Here is a 17,502-nt window from a genome sequence, read left to right as displayed (position 1 = left end):
TGACCTTCTGCCAGAAAGGACCTTGGGCTCATAGGTCTAACCTCAGGTCATAGCTATGTTCTGATAATTAGGCCAACATTGTAAAAGAACGTACACAATTTGCAGCTCATTATAATCTTACTATTTTCAGACAATTGAGATGAAATATATCAGTGAAAAATATATATTGAACTAAATAAATCTTTGTTGATTGAAATACAAAACCCAGTAAAAAAAAATTTTTTTTTCTGACAATTGGCAAGGATACATTAGCAAGACTTTTACATGGTATACTTTTTTAAATTATTGTTCTTTCAACTGTCATCTTTATTGACACTATTGAACCAAGGATAAAAGAAATTTGAATGTCAACTATGTGAGTGATACAAAATGGAAGTAGAAGATGGGCCATGTGCCTTTATGTAAACTTCCTTGTCTTGAGGTTACAAAATTGGCCTCTTTTTTGAAATGAAAATTAATATCTCTTTCCTTAGAAATAAGACAGAATGGAGTGTTCATATGACCTACTAACCTTTTGAATGAACGTGTTATAATGATGCAGAGTTTCATTATTTTCCTCTTATTATTCAATGCAGAATAAATACTATTTGAATATCCCCCTACCTCTCCCCAGCCATACACACACATATTACATTGACAACAAGATGTGGGAAGACAGTCTTTTAAATAGATTTTTAAAACTTAATTTCTTAAAATAATATAGTCTAGGGGCTTGTCTTAGACGTCCATGTGGATAGGCGAGAATCTGTCAACATAATGTCTGTTTTCGGCATTTTCCCTAAGGGCAACATGCTATTTTGTTTCCCCTGTAATTATTTTTGCTTCTTTTTTTTCCCTGCTGATGCACTTTAATTTCATTTGGAACTCTGAGGATGGAAAAGTATGATTGATTAGATTTTCTCATAATATAAAACAGTTTTTGTGATAAAGACTATGAATTCTCTTGGTAAACAGCTGCTTATGGTTGAATGAAGTGTTATTTAGCATAGAATGTAGTATTCAACAGGCAAAGCAATTTATCTAAGAAATGCCTCCTCCCTTGCTGCATTTACCCTCTTGCAGCTTGATGTATCTGTATTGCCTATTTATTCTTTATTACTGTCAAGACAGCAAATTTCTATCTAGAGCAGATGGTGTAATTGCTGTTGTTCAAGTGCTTAAAATTCATTCCGCTGCAAGGAATTTTTATCATTAAACCTCTAATTTAGCAATATTAATGAATTGAAACTATGGACTGTTCTGCCTGGGATGTCTGAACCTTTGTTATATATCTGGACATAAAAATATATATTTATATTATGAAAATTGTATCAAAAATCTTATTTGATTATTTCTTAACAAATCAATGTAAAGGTTTATTTCATTAAGTTAATATACAGTATGATGGTAGGTAAATGCTGTAAAATTTTAATCAACCACTAGTTATATACAAATTTATCGTGGACTTGTTTCCTTTACTAATGTCTCCATAATTTATCCCAAAAGAAATTAAGCATCATGATTTGTGTCTTCATAATTTTTGAATGGAATGTTCAAATTTAAATCTATATTTAAACTTCAAATTTGGACCTCTTTGTCCATAGCTCCTAACATAACCTCATCTCACCTACCCCCTGTGGAAAGCCATCAGATTTCATATTTTACCATCAGGGAAGAATTAGAGAGAACGCCATTTTTTTCACTCTCAGCTACATTTTCAATATTGGAATGATTACAACTGGACCAACAAAAGTTTTGCATTTAAATTTATCCTTACAACTTTAAAAACTAAGACAACTTGGGGGCCAGCCTCGTGGTGTAGTGGTTAAGTTTGGCATAGTCCACTTCAGTGGCCTGGGTTCATGGGTTCCGATCTCGGGGTGTGGACCTACACCACTCATCAAGCCATGTTGTGGCAGCGACCCATATACAAAATAGAGGGAGATTGGCACAGATGTTAGCTCAGGGTGAATCTTCCTCAAGCAAAAAGAGGAAGATTGGCAACAGGTGTTAGCTCAGGGCCAATCTTCCTCACACACACACACACACACACAAAACTAAGACAACAAATGAATATTTTGTGGAAATATTCATAATAATTTTTAAACAAATAACATACAGATAAGTATTCAATAAATAGAATTCCACAACTCATCATGATTTTTCAGTAGTTACTACTTTAGTGTAATAGGGTAAATTTTAAACATTATCCTGTAGTTGGACAATTATATAATCAGTAATGGAATGATTCTAATTGAACACATATTGAGCAATCAACTATTATTAGGGTGACCATGCATTCCAGTTTGCCCAGGATAGTCACAGTGTAAAAACTTAAGGCATAAATATCAATATTTTCTTCGACTCTCAAAAGTGTCCCAATTTGGATGCTAAGTTCCATGTTTATTCTATTTCTTATGCACCCATATAAACCTAAGAGTTACATGCTGACGTATAAAAAGAACTATAAGCAAATGTCTCTTACCCAGAGGAGCATGCAAATTTATTAATGACACAAGAAATACATATGAAATCATTGCAAAATAATCCCTAATTCTTTGTATTAATATTCTAAATTTGTGGTACAGGCAGTAAGCACTGTGAGAATTCAGAGAATGTGGACTAGGGTGGTTAAGCCTAATTTAAGGAGTTGCTCTGCTAAAGAGCATTACAAGCATGAGGTCACATGGACAAAGTTCTAGGGATGGAGATGATTATAGTTCACAACTGAGCAGTCAACAGTGGAATGATTGAATACAAAGAAAGGTATGGTAAAAAAGAATAATGGATAAGGACTCAGAAATTCTGGTCTCTCATCCTGGTTCTGCCACTGGCTAACTTGATGTTATTGAGTAAATTACTTCTTCCCTTTGGTTTTAGTTTTTGCATCTGTAAAAAGAAGGAGTGAACTGGATTTATCCATTCATCAGTTATTTATTGTGAGCCTACTGTGTGCAAGGTACTCTACTAAGGACTATGTAAATTATCTCTAAAGTTCCTTTCCTGCTCCGACTTCTATGGCGATCACTTCCATCACCAATGTTTCCAGTGATTTAGTTGTAGCTGGTTTGGGATCATGTGCTTCTCTGTCAGAAAAAGAACATTTCTTACAGGTAAGTGAACCCAAACCAGCAAATATTTCTTGCGTTAAATTGACTTCAAACTTTTCCTAGCAAGGGCCCTCTTTTCCTAATTGGATTAAGACCATATTTTCATTCCCTGTGATAATGATGCAACCCCATAATGATAGGGGACTCTGCCAGGAGAAGCTGGCATTGCATATTTTCAGAGCATGAAAACGCCATTATGCTAACAGGTAACCGAGGCTACGTGCCAGCTCAGCTGGGAAGCATGGATACTATGCACTGGTCTCTTTTGTCACTTCTCATGATGGAGGCCTGTTCCCCAATTGCTCTACCACCCTGATCTCAGGAAGCTTGCTCTTCTTCCCAGTGCTAATCACTAAAATGAGAGATCATGCTCTCTGCAGTGAAGTTGTAGCAACTGAACAACAAGGAACTCTACCAACTCTGAAAAGTTGAGATGTCTTCTGTGAATCCAGCTGGTTCAAGGCTGCAGGCCCACTTTCCTGTTGCAGGGAGTGGGGAAAGTGGCCCTAAAGCACCAGAATGGATTATACGTCACTTTTAATAATACATGTGAATGCGCCACTCCATTAACTGGAGAAGTTGGAGATAAATCTAGTCTAAAAAGAATCTGAGGAGCAAGAGAAAATGATTTTTACTGGTCTAATATTTATCCTGTACTTTAAAATTGTGGTGCAATAAAAGTAGTTGTTTATCCATAAATAAATCTGTGCCTTCTTAATATAGTAGATACAAAATACAAGATCAAATATAAGCAATGTTTAAGTTGATGCTTAGTTATTTTACCTTTGTTACTTATCAAAAAAACAGAGATAGATTTTTTTTTTTGGTAGAAGGGCTGGGATATATTTAAATCCAGCTACAATTCTGCCTGACTAATGTTTGCTTTCAGTACTGACAGCGGTGGTCATGGTCATAGTGGTAGGGGATGAGATGGAGAGAAGTCAAGATTTTGTGAAGAATTGTTGAATGAAAAGTGAAAGTAATAGAAAAATTGGGGCCATAGTAGATGTTTGATCATAAATGAGTGCTGCAAGGAAAGCAAATTATTGAAATTTAGAACTGAGGGTATTTCTTTTCTCCATACTGTACTTTTACACACAGGATGCTTGTAAACATTGCTTCAAGGGGTTTCCCCTTACTTTTTGTGTACCTAGGCGTGGGAAGGGAAACTAAAATCCTTTCAGGAAAATATTCTTAGTCAGTATCTTTCACTAATAAAAAAAAAAAGTGAATTCCAAGTGCTAAGAAATTTCTACTAGATTTCCACATAGTCCCATTGGAATTTTTAAACTTTCAGTGTATGTTTTTCAGAAATACATTCTTCTGTACACTTAAATTTGTAAATGTACTAAGGCGACTACATAAAACATTAAATCAGAGATATGAACAGCTGAAAACTGATAGGAGCTGAAAATAGAGTTGTAAGTAAATCATTGGCAATCTGTCTTTTCAAATATATTGCACGTGAATTTTAAATCAATCTGTTCTATTCTGCCAGTCATATTAGACTATTCTACCCTCTTGGTTTATAAAGCACTTAAACTTTGAACACGTCTGACTAAAAGTGGGGGAGTAAGAAGAGGAAAAGCAAAAGGCATATGGAATCACTTGACAATGTGCTGAAATATGAAACTGCAGACATTTCTGACTAAGTGTATGTCTAAAATAAAGGCCAAATTTGACAGTAGATTACTTTTTTTTTTGACAGTGGGCTCAATTATTTCAGGATCTAGAAGCAAACACAATTCAAACCTCTATTCAGTGTGTGTGTGTGTGCATTTAATCACTGTTCTGTCAAAATAAGAGTATGATCCAAATTGTATGCCTCATTCCAAAACTTCTAGAGACTGGGAACACCTTACAGAGCTGTTGCAAGGGGACAAGCATAGGATGGAAGAAAGGAAAGTGGAGATGCTAACTCACACTGGGATCTGGAGGGGGTAACCAGCCATAGAAAACTCGAAAAATCAAGGCTTTGAGCAAGGCAAACTTGTTTTTAAAAAGGCAGTGCAAGGCTTCATTTTTTGCAATTGAAGACATCCAGGACTACGTAAGGGAGAGTGAGTGTAAGAACAGCAACAAAAAAAGAAAGCTGAGTTGAGACCAACAGGATGGTGGGTATTCTCTTTCTTCCTGACGAGATAGGACAGAAAGAATTGTAAGGTAGATCTGCACCTGACTGGGCTCTTTGTCCTTTTAATGTAAAAAGAAATGACGGATTAATGGGAATGTTTCACTAATTTTCCCAAACAAACCTACTTATGGAATTTCAGAAAGAGGGAGTGCTTTCTCAGATGAGCTAATGTGAACCTACTCATTTCCTGAACCACGCATTGAAAACAAGTTGAGAGAGGGCAATGGAATAGCCCGTGAGTTCAATAGAATATAAAACTTTATAATTTAGGGACAAAGTTTGTCAGTTTTAATACCTTCAAACAGGGATTTTACAGCATCTGTTGCTGTCCATTTTTGAAATGCAGAGCGTGAGATGTCACATTCCCGGGGCTTTTAAGTTAGTAAACATAGGTCAAATATGTTGTAAATGGAATCCTTGTACAACTTTATACCTTTTAAAGTGATAATTTGTAATATGTTTTTGACCATTATGTAATACTATCTCACTACATTATGTGATACTCTGTCAACTGTTTCAATAATATTCTAAGGGAAGAATGACTATCCTTACCGATCTTTAATATTTTTGCTTTTGCTTTTGTTTGAGCAACTTCATAAATAAATATTTATTTGGTACATTATTTTTATTATGAAAAGAAAAATAAATGGCTTCTCTTGTTACACAAAGTAGCTGTATAAATATTCTAATCAAACTTCTATTGATTTCTATTGTGATAAAACAATGTGAAATAAACATCTCAAATGCCATTTACTGATGATTAAATTGTAAATATTGTTAAATTCCATTTACAAATTCTTTGAGGAGTTTGTTTTTTAGAGGAAAACATCATAAGCAGAGTTTGGACACATCTTTTAGGGGACTCCCAGCCTTTTTCAGAAGGTTATATTCTGCAATAGGGATCCTGGTTTGTTCGAGTAATATTTTCAATCTAAAATCTAGGAGGCAGGTGCTCACTTGTCCTCCTCCATGTTTGGAAAATACAGGGAGGAGGCCATAGTGGCAACTGTCACCATGATTGATTTCGCTGGGATAGAAGATTGACCAGTTGATTGTAATTAATGCATTGAGGACTCTCAGAAAAGTGAAACTGTTACACTGAAACTACTCAAGGTAGAACAAAGCAGAAATGTTTTGAAACTTAAAGATTTTGAACTGCAAGATACTTTTCTCATGTCATCTTTTCTTCTAAACAGCACAATTAATGTTTAAGCCATGTGTTGTTCACAGATTATAATGTTGTAATGATAAAATGTGCACCCAAAAAACGAAAATAGTGATAAAATGACTGAAATTCTTTATTTTAGAACCTTGTATTTATTTGAATCTTGTATAAGGCTACTTGGAAAATCTTTGTAGCATTATAAGTAGATGTAAGAAGAATTACATATGATCAACATATTTTACAATCCTCCTGTCCTTAATTCTGAAGTGTATTACAGGTTAAGCTCCAGCCAGAAAATAAGATTATTTTATAAAACTCTATGACTCTCAAAATTAAAATTCGAAGTGACTGTGGTATCCCATAATACTAAAATAACATCTAATATGTGTTAATGATCATCATCTCAGCAACCTAGTAATGGAGGTAGTATTATCTTCAATTGACTGTTGTTAACCATGGAAAGTAGAATTGGATGTCATACATTTCTGCTTAAATGTATTTTACATTCTCTTTGAACGAAAAGGTGAAACAGATATCATTGGGAGTGATTATTGAATAGGAATAATCAAGGGAAACTTCCTACATGACATGGACCTCTGGCTAGGGTGAAGTACACAGATGGGCCATTAGGAAGTGGAACATTAAAGACTCTGTCAATCACATCTTATTATTTGCAAGACCACGGGTAGAATTTTATCCACATTTTGATCTTATGAGACTCCAGTCTCATACTGCACAGAAAGTGTCATAGGGTGTTCCGAGGCTATGCCATGTCACAATGAAGCTTGAAAGCAAATGTTTAACTGCAGTTTGGGTAACAAATTATGCACATTTTAAAAATTATTGAAACATTTTGAATTTGATATTTGATACAGTCACACAAACGTCTTTTGAAGACTTAATGGATACCAGGCTCTATGCTAAATGCAATGAAGACAAAAGCATATTCTGTGCATTCAAGTAGTTTATACGTCTGAGGGTAGAGATCTCTTGACCTGTTTTCAAAAGTAGGACTCTTCTACCTGATGCATTTGAGTTACATCATCTTTTATTTTATTATGCTTTCTGTTTTTCCTTGTCTCTCAAACTCAAAGGATTAAGAGTTCATTGGGAGTAGGTTTTCTGCTTAAGCAGGTGTTACCTGACTACATTGGCATATAAAATTCACAAGTAGATTCAGATATTTTCTCTTAACATAAAACTATTTTCTGCTTTTGCTGAGTCCTTATATTTAAGAACATGAAATCAGGGCCCTTGTACTCTGTTGGAGGCTCTTCTGATGTGGAGACCTTGGTAAGTATATTCTCATTTAAAGGTGAAAGAACCAATTCTGTGAAATGCTGAGAGTGATTATCTGACTACCTCTTCAAATTGATCTCAAGAACAGAGAAGTATGACTGTATTTCCCAGCAGATAATAATGAAAAACGATCACTGAGAAAGGATATTATGCCATTCCATCAGGATGTGGTCTTCATTCAGGCAGTGATAAAGTACACTGCATTAATTTCTATACATCTTTGGAAATATCGTCTGCATTTTCCTAGCGTAGTTCTTATTACTGTACCTTACATGAAAAGAGATGCAATTCAAGCAGAGAAGAGGGAGTTGCTATAAATTATGACTGAGTTTTTCATTAATACTGTGTGATATCTATATCAAAACTTTTTAAAAACCTAAGCAAATGTCTTATTTTGAATCTAGTGAGTATTTTATGTATAACATGAGTAGATGCCATTCAGAATAATAAATGTGACATATTTATTTATGTATATTTTTATTTATTTTGTATGTATTTGTTTTTAGTTGTTGTCTCTTGGTTTTTGTTTGGTTTGTAGGGTTACTATGCCAGAAGGATAACATTCTTCTAGCTTCTGAGTTTCTTTAGAAAAGTGTATGATGTTGTAGTTTAGGGTATTGCACCATATTGTCTTATGTATTATTTTTTTTTAGAAACCCAGTTCCAACCATCTTAGCTAAATATGGCAAACATAGTGGCTCATATATCCAAACTAAAATAAAGTAGGGGGTAGTAGAGGCTTTGGAATTGATGGCATCCTGGAACTTGAAAAGTGTCAGAACCACTCCCTTTCCCATTTCTTCCTTTCTTATTTCAACTTTTATCCGTATGCTATCCTCATTCTCTTAGGCAGCTCCGTGTGTCAAGAAATGTGGCTATCATCATCTCTAGAGACCCATCCTTACAGACCATCCAGGGAAATTGAGAATGCTTTCCCTTAATTTCCACCTTGGAAAAATTGAGAAGGACTATAATCGACTTATTTGGATCAAATCATGGTCCATAGGATCATTAGAGTGACCAAGAGGCTAAGATACTATTATAGAGCTAGACTGATAGAGTACCCCCCTCTGATTGGGGGAGGGAAATTCAACAGAACTGTATAGAGTGGAGAAAGAAGTGTTCCCCAAAAGAAAGAACAAACTGGTAACAAAAAAAGGAAGGAAGAAATAGTGGAAAGACAAAAACAACTGACGTCCACTACATAATCCAGTAACAATATTATATATATACATATATAGGTATATGTATATCTACACACACACAGATATGTATATACACATGTATATCTCCTTTTAGATCATCAGTAGATTTTTACAGTCATGCTCATATAGATTCTATATGCTTTCTGTTAATATTATTTCTGGTTTGTTCTTTTTTTTATTGAGGCATAATTGCAAATTAGTTTTTAACAAATTGTTTTTTTATAGAAAGATTTCTTGGTTTGCTCATGAATTTTCACTTTACTACTGACACACACATTTGTTTTCTTGTTAGCAATAAATTTTAGATCACAATTATTTGATAATTGGCTCCCAACTTTTGCGTATTGGTATTATTGATGAGTAAATCATGAAAAAAATTCAACAATGAATTTTACAAAACAGAACCTGCTGTCTAAGAAAATAATTAGAAACTGAGAGACATGATGTTTAAAAAAGAGGAAACAATGTTATTACTAATGAAGCAGATGTGAACTTTGTGATATCATATTACTTTTGCTTCCTTTCTGGTTCATAGTTTCTATATAAGATTTCCGGATAAACGAGTTTTTGCAGTTTACAGAGCATCTAAAAAAACATATCTCTTTTAGAGTTCACAAGAGCCCTAGAAGCTAGATTACTAATTAGTCTTAGAAATGGACGGAGCAATATTGATTACTTTGTATTCTCTATTTTGTCTTCTTTAATGTATGCACTGGTGTTTTTTATGCAAACTTCTCATTGCAATAATGCTTTGTTAGCCGTCACAAATTATTTATTAACATCTTGATTTTTTTAAATGAAATATGAACCATGGATCAATTGGGTGATTTAACCTGGATAGTACAGAATAGGAACAGGGTGAGGGAGAGCCTTCAAGCCTTTACTTTCTCTGTCCTCTCTGCAAAACCAAAATTAATCAGTTTTAACAGGATAAAGCTCTCAGTGTGAAAGAACTTCGCTAAGAAATTATGAAAGTACAAGTTAATTAGAATACAGAGCTACTTGCATGGGATGACATTTATTAATTACATGTTCTTGGGCTGGCTCAATTTCAGGCAATTTGCTGCTAAACAAAACAAAGAAAGTTTCTGTTAGTTTTCAGTCTTGCAGAGAAAAACAATCCCTCAATGCTTAGTTATAGAGAAATCCCTCATTTATAGAGAAAGAACTGCTCTATATGGTGTAAAGAAAGCAGATTTTAGATTAAAATTTTGGGACCAGTATTTTTGGAGGTTTATTCCATTTGCAATATATTACCACTCCAATTATGGTTAGTGGAGCAGTTTGGGAGCTCATGTGCTTGCCTAAGTGAATAGCTGAGATTGTTCAAAAATCGATGCAGCTAGTGGGAGATAAGTGGGAATTTGCCTTGTTTTAGGCAATACATTTCTGAGAAGTTGTATGTAACTGAACTTTTACCAAGTGAGTCATATTTTAAGTGTATGGAAAATGTTTAAAACACCTCCTGTACCTCCTGGATTCACATAGGAGGATTACTAGAACTACCGCATTGTTCCCCTTTCATGCTTTTCCCCTCACACTATAATCAGATTAGCATCTTATTCTCGAAAATTAGACATGTCGCTCCTATTTAATGGTTTATTAAATTGGCATATCACCTACTTATGATATCTGAAGGTTTTAGTACTTGAGCCTCTGTTAATAAGAGTTACATAACTTTGCCAATACAATAACTGCTGCTAGAGGCTTTGAGGTAATTATTTTGTCGGAATTGAAAGTATTAAGAATTGGTGGCAACATGCTGAGGAAATAAATGAAAAGCGAGAGCATACTAAATAAGGTCTTAGTTCTCAAAGCTGAGTTTCTTAATTGTGCTTAGTCCATAGTTAATGATCTAAGTGGCTGAGGACCTCAGCGTATGGACTAGACACGTAGCAAGGAGAAGATGAGTCAATAGGGAATGGTGGCTCAAAAAATCGCCAAAGGATATTCTCTACAAAAAGCATTTCAGGAATACAGCATTTTTCAGCACAGGACTGTGGGTAACTGAAGGGGAAAGACATGTGAAAACAGTCCACAAGAAAAGCATAAGAAAAGCCAGCACTTAATACTGATATTGTTTTGGGGGGCAAATGGAATTTCTGAGCTGGTGACAAGAATCCCTGTTCTAACGAGGACTGAAAAGCCACTTAACAGTTACAAAATAGAGGGAAGGAAGCTTGAGGAAGCTCAGGAAGAAATAGAAGAAAAGAAATAGGGGCCGGCCCCATGGCAGTGCACGCGCTCTGCTGCTGGCAGCGTGAGTTCAGATCCCAGGCGTGGACCTATGCACCACTCATCAAGCCATACTGTGGTGGCGTCCCATATACAAAACAGAGGAAGATGGGCACAGATGTTAACCCAGGGCCAGTCTTCCTCAGCAAAAAGAGGAAGATTGGCATGGATGTTAGCTCAGGGCTGATCTTCCTCACACAAAACAAAAGAAATATTAATATCAGGTGGTGACAAGAATGGAAAATATGGAAGAAAATAGGTACATTAAGGCTCATATAAAGGAAAAAAGTGCTTCAAGAAGACAGCATGAAGGTGATAGCTCCACAGAGGAGGAATTAATAAATATCAGAAAATATAACGGAAAGGCTGAGAAATGGTCAGCAGCTTCCGCAGGGGAGCCATTGGGGAAGGGTAGAGGTGGAAGAAGGAGGGAGAAAGAAAAAATTTTGAAAGCATAAACTTGAATGAATGACAAAGAATTAGGGAAGCAAGCTAATTGGAAACGGACCTTGAGAGCAGAAAGACCAAAGTCAAAGGGAGAATTAAAGAGAGTTGAAGGGAAATCTTGAAGAACTAGTTAAAATCAAACAACCAAGAGTAACACAGTTAAAAGCATGTACATGCCCTGTGTTTAGTATAAGAATATAACAGGCAGGATTATAAAAATGCAAAAGGTTGTGGTGGTTTATGCAAGTTCAAGGCAATAAACTAAATAGTGAAGAGAACATTTTTATGAAAAGGGACAAATATGGACCGTTTCTGAATGAACAGTGTCAGTCACTAGACTTTTTCCAAAACAAACATAAAGGAGTTATTAACACTCCTGTCAAAATTCCAACGGCATTTTTCACAGAAATAGAACAAACAATCCTAAAATTTGTATGGAACCACAAAGATCCCATATAGCCAAAACAAGCTTGAGAAAGAACAGACCCAGAGGCATCACGCTCCCTGATTTCAAACTATACAGGCTATAGTAATCAAAATAGTATGGTAGTGGCATAAAAACAGGCACATAGATCAATGGAACAGAATAGAGAGCCCAGAAATAAACCCATACTTATATGGTCAATTAATCTATAACAAAGGAGGTAAGAATATACAATGGGGAAAAGATAGTCTGTTCAGTAAATGGTGTTGGGAAAACCAGAGAGCTACCTGCAAAAGAGTGAAACTGGACCACTTTCTTACACCATACACGAAAGTTACCTCAAAATGGATTAAAAACTTGAATGTAAGACCTGAAACCATAAAAATCCTGGAAGAAAACAGTAGGCAGTAAGCTCCTTGACATAGGTCTTGGTGATGATTTTTTTTAATCTGACACAAGTGCAAAAATAAATAAGTGAGACAACTTATTAAACTAAAAACCGTCTGCAACAGCAAAGGAAACTATCAAAAAATGAAAAAGCAATCTACTGAATAGGAGAAAATAATTGCAAATCACATATCTGATAAGGGGTTAATATCCAAAATACATAAAGAATTCATACAACTCAATAGCAAAAAAACCCAAACAATCCAATTAAAAAATGGGCAGAGAGATCCGAATAGAAATTTTTCCAAAGAAGACATACAGATGGCCAACAGGTACATGAAAAGATGCTCAACATCACTAATCATCAGGGAATGCAAATCAAAACTGCAATGAGATATCACCTCACACCTATTAGAATGGCTGTTTTCAAAAGACAAGAAATAACAACTGATGGTCAGGATGTGGAGAAAAGGGAACCCTTGTGCACTGCTGGCAGGAACGTGAAATGGTGCAGCCGCTGTGGAAACATTATGGAGGTTCCTCAAAAAATGAAAAATATAACTATCATATGATCCAGCAATTCCACTTCTGGGCATTTATCCAAAGAAAACAAAAATACTAACTTGAAAAGGTTTGTGCACCCCCATGTTCATTGCAACCTTATTTACAATAGCCAAGATATGGAAACAACCTAAGTGTCCATCAATGGATGAATGGATAAAGATGTAGTATATATATACAGTGAAATATTATTCAGCCACAAAAGAGAAGGAAATCTTGTCATTTGCTACAACATGAATGGACCTTGAAGGTGTGATCTTAAGTGAAATAAACAGAGAAAGACAAATACCATATGATCTCATTTACATGTGGAAACTAATTAAAGAAAAAGAACAAGCTCATGGTTACAGAGAAGAGATTAGTAGTCACCAGAGGTGGGGGGTAGGGAGGTGGTCAAAATAGGTGAAGGGGGTCAAAAAATACAAACTTCCAGTTATGAAATAGATAAGTCATGGGGATTAAATGTACAACATGGTGACTATAGTTAATAATACTAGATTGCATAATTGAATATTGCTACGAGAGTAAATCTTAAAAGTTTCATCACAAGAATGAAAAATTCTGTAACTATGTATGGTGACGGATGTTAACTAGACTTATTGTGATGATCATTTTGAAATATATACACGTATTGAATTATAAAAAAAAAAAAAAAAAAGGAGTTATTAAAAATATAGGAAATCTGGGCTGGCCCAGTGGCATAGTGGTTAAGTTCACATGCTCCACTTTGGTGGCCTGGGGTTCGCAGGTTTGGATCCCAGGCACGGACCTACACACTGCTCATCAAGCCATGCTGTGGTGGTGTCCCACATACAAAATAGAGGAAGATGGGCACGGATGTTAGCTCAGGACCAATCTTCCTCACCAAAAAAAAAAGTAAATATAGGAAATCTAGGAGGGAAGATGGATGATTGTGGATGAGATGGAAAACAACAAAAGAGAGAATCAGGTTTGTGAATATTATGCACCATAAAAAATGAGATTATTTCTTTTTTATCAACGATCAAAAGTTGTAAAGATTTTTATATTAAAAAAAGAATTCTAGAGAACATAAAAGAATTTATATGTTATTTATATTTTCAGATTAACTACAGTTCATCTTCGAATCATTAAGTAAACATTGGATTGATTAGTTAAATTTATGTATCAATTCAGGAAAGTAATTTTAAAGATTTTGTTCATTGACAAACAATTTGAAATTCTTAGAATTGTCTAGGTTATTAAACTTATTTAAAGCATATTTAAATTTTTGTAATATTCTTAGATACATCTTTGATTTGACCATGTGTTTGAACATTTTATTTTTAATGCACACTAGATATTTGCTAGTGAGGGGTAAATTGTCTTTAAGTTTAGGTTCCAATTTCTGTCTTATGGAGCTATAATAAATTCAAACTGACTTTACAACTTTTCCTGAATCCATACAGTAGTTTTAAATTCCTTTAGAAACACATCAAATGTCCTTTGCATATCTGTCTTTTCATCCAGAAGTATAAGTTTTCTAATGTACACACACTACATAAAGTACTCCCAATAACTTTAGGATCTCTTCTTTATATCAAAAAACAATATTTTGGGGCCGGCCCTGTGGCTTAGCGGTTAAGTGCGTGCTCTCTGATGCTGGCGGCCCGGGTTCGGATCCCGGGCGCACACCGACGCACCGCTTCTCCGGCCACGCTGAGGCTGCGTCCCACATACGGCAACTAGAAGGCTGTGCAACTATGACATACAACTATCTACTGGGGCTTTGGGGAGAAAATAAATAAATAAATCTTTAAAAAAAAAAAAAACAAAAAAAAAAACAATATTTTGGCAATATGCTTCAATTCTCATTTTCCAGTATGACAAAAGGTCTTTACATTCAATTTTAAAATCAGCATTTCTATTTTCCTCAATTTCAAGTATCTGCAAATAGTTTGCTTAGCACTGTTGAGTTCAGTAACAGTTTACTAAATGCCTATTATGTGCCAAACACTGTGCCAGGTGTTGATGACCCAAAAAAGATTAAGTTATAGTTGCTGTTAATTAATTGCTCCCAGTCTCACAGAGGAGACAGATGTGCAGACAAATAATTAAAATAAGATGGTATGAAGGCAATGACAAAATAAGTATGAGGTCCACAAGTAATCTAGAGGAGGGACTGGTTGGCACTGTCAGGGCAGGCTCACAGAAGACATGGTATCTAGCAATGCTCTATGTAATGACTCTGAGATGGTGTAGGGGAGGAAAAAATTTTTTCCTCTACACTTCCAGGTTCTTCTGGTTGGTTTGATAATCAAATTGACATAAGGCAGATTAACAGGAGAAAATCAATTTAATTATGTGTGTGTGGGGGCCCCACAAAAACAATAAGACTGAGGGACATGTTGGGCAGTTGACATTTGTGCGCTATTCTGAGCTAAGGAATAGGATAGGAGCCTGGGGCTTCAAAGCGGAGGAGGGTAATTCATAAGACAATAAGAAGAGCAGGTGATTGGTAATTAGATGTTTGTCCTGCCATACAGGTAAGTCATTCAGATAAAGTTCCCTTTTGGTAATAGTTCTCTTTCTGGGCCAGGCCCCCTATCAAAATTCTTCAGTTGAGGGAGAGGTAAGATTTTTTTTTTCTTGAATGTGCTGAGTCTTGATTGCCTTCCGTTCAAAATAGTCTGCATACCAAAATGGGAAATTTTCAGGTGGCAAATTTTGTTCCCACAATGGCCAAGTATGGAAAGGGTAACAGGTAATTCCAGACAGAAGAAATAGTATGTGCTAAGACAGAGATGTCTTAAAACAATGTAGTCTGTGTAGAGGAGGAAAAATAATTTTCTCTTTACTCTTCTGAGTTTTTGGCTGAGACTTCTTGTAATAAAAGACAGAGTAATAACAGATAAGCTAACAGAAGTTGATTAAAATGTATACCTCCTGTATACATGGGAGATACCCAGGGAAACTGAGTAACTCCCTGAGAGGGCCCAAGCAACCATCTTTAGCTAAAGACAAAAGAAAGATGCTGTGGGGGGAGGGAGGCCAGTTAGGAGAGGTTACCAGGAAAAGTGTGGTAAACAAGGGTAAGGTTTATTATGCAGATTTAAGTGGGCGTCTTCTCCATTGATAAGATTCCCTTGTGATTTAGAGTCATCCTTCTCTTCCTGGTACAGAGGCAGACACTTCTACAAATGGAGATTTCCTTTATAAATGTAAATTTCCCTGATAAAAGGATAACTTCTACTCTGTTTTCAGAGCTTCTCCTGGTCTGCTATTTCTCAAAAATAATCAGCTCAAAATAATCTTATGCCAAACAGGCATGTTCTGGGGTGGCATACTCTTCTACCCTTTATCCATATTTTGGTATTGCTGTAATACTACTGTCTTCTAGAATCCTCTCTTTTTTCTTTTCCTTTAAAAGATATGCCAACTAACAGGTTGATGTTGTTATTACTATTGCTTAGATTGTGTCAGGTTCTGTATTTTAAATAGTTTTCTTCTATGTATTTCATTTTTTAGCAATTTTAGGCTAATTTTCAGAGACATGAGAACTATAGTGGGCTAGATAAAGTTTTAGGATTCTGTTCTTCAACAGACTGATACTTCAGAATCTTCTGTTTTTTATTAGGATATGGAAACTAACAGGTATCAGGAAGTTTAGTTCAGCAATAATTTATTGATTGCCTACTGTACACTAGTTTCAGATACTTTAGCGTCAGTAGTCCTTGGCTCTAAGGGAATAGTAAGTAGTGCATCAACTCAGATACAGGCATTATATTCTCCATTTTTCCCAATGATTTCGTGTAAGTATTTTCCACATATGATTATGACAATTATAGTACTAAATCCATAGTGCCTAATACGCTTTCAAGCACTTGGGAGAATATTCTATTTTCACTTATGAAATTCAGGTTTTATTCAACACTATTTAAATGTTATATAGAAAATATTAACAGTTGGGAGCACATTTTGTCATCTCCGTCTATTGGCCAACAACGCAAACAGTAGTTTTTATTCTTGTGGGTTTTTTCTTGATGATTAATTTATTTTGATAATTCCTAATGCAATATGATACAGCAGTATTTCTTTTGGTACAGAGAAACACAGCCAGTATTTATCCTACTGTTAACTGCATTTTTTCTGAAAGAATGCTTTGTTTTTTCAAAGGGGGGGGTGAGGGTGGGGGATGGGGAGGGCATCAGCAAGGCTTTTAGCTGTAGAATCTGAGAAAAGCAAAGATAATCTTTAGTCCTTCCTCTTTGGTTTTAAAGAATATCCGTATGATATCACCATTCAATCGTTTCCCCATTGAATGACAGGTGAGGAGTAGGAAACATGGTTTTATCCACATACAGAGTGGCTCTGTAATTCTGCATGACTGCCTATGAAATGGAGATAGCATGGGCCTGATGTGAGTCTACTTAGGCAGATCTGGAAAATGAGGACAAAATGGATGACATAGATCTCTATGTTGACTAAACTTGTCAGTTATTACTCTATTGCAAAGTACCATATAAACAACTAATTAAAGATTACTAAAGAGAGATAAAAGGAAAATCCTCAAGTCCAATTTGCAGGTCACTTACAAG

At 35.4% G+C, this 17,502-nt stretch overlaps 1 protein-coding gene across 1 annotated transcript in view; it reads left to right on the top strand.

Moving 5' to 3' along the window:
* HTR2C (5-hydroxytryptamine receptor 2C) overlaps nucleotides 1–17,502 on the top strand; it is a 318,136-nt gene that overhangs the window by 43,226 nt on the left and 257,408 nt on the right. The window lies entirely within an intron of this gene.

This window comes from Ceratotherium simum, chromosome X, assembly GCF_057802395.1.
Source record: "Ceratotherium simum simum isolate JZ-2026a chromosome X, ASM5780239v1, whole genome shotgun sequence".
NCBI lineage: Eukaryota > Metazoa > Chordata > Mammalia > Perissodactyla > Rhinocerotidae > Ceratotherium > Ceratotherium simum.
This window is presented reverse-complemented; position numbering and strand designations above follow the sequence as displayed.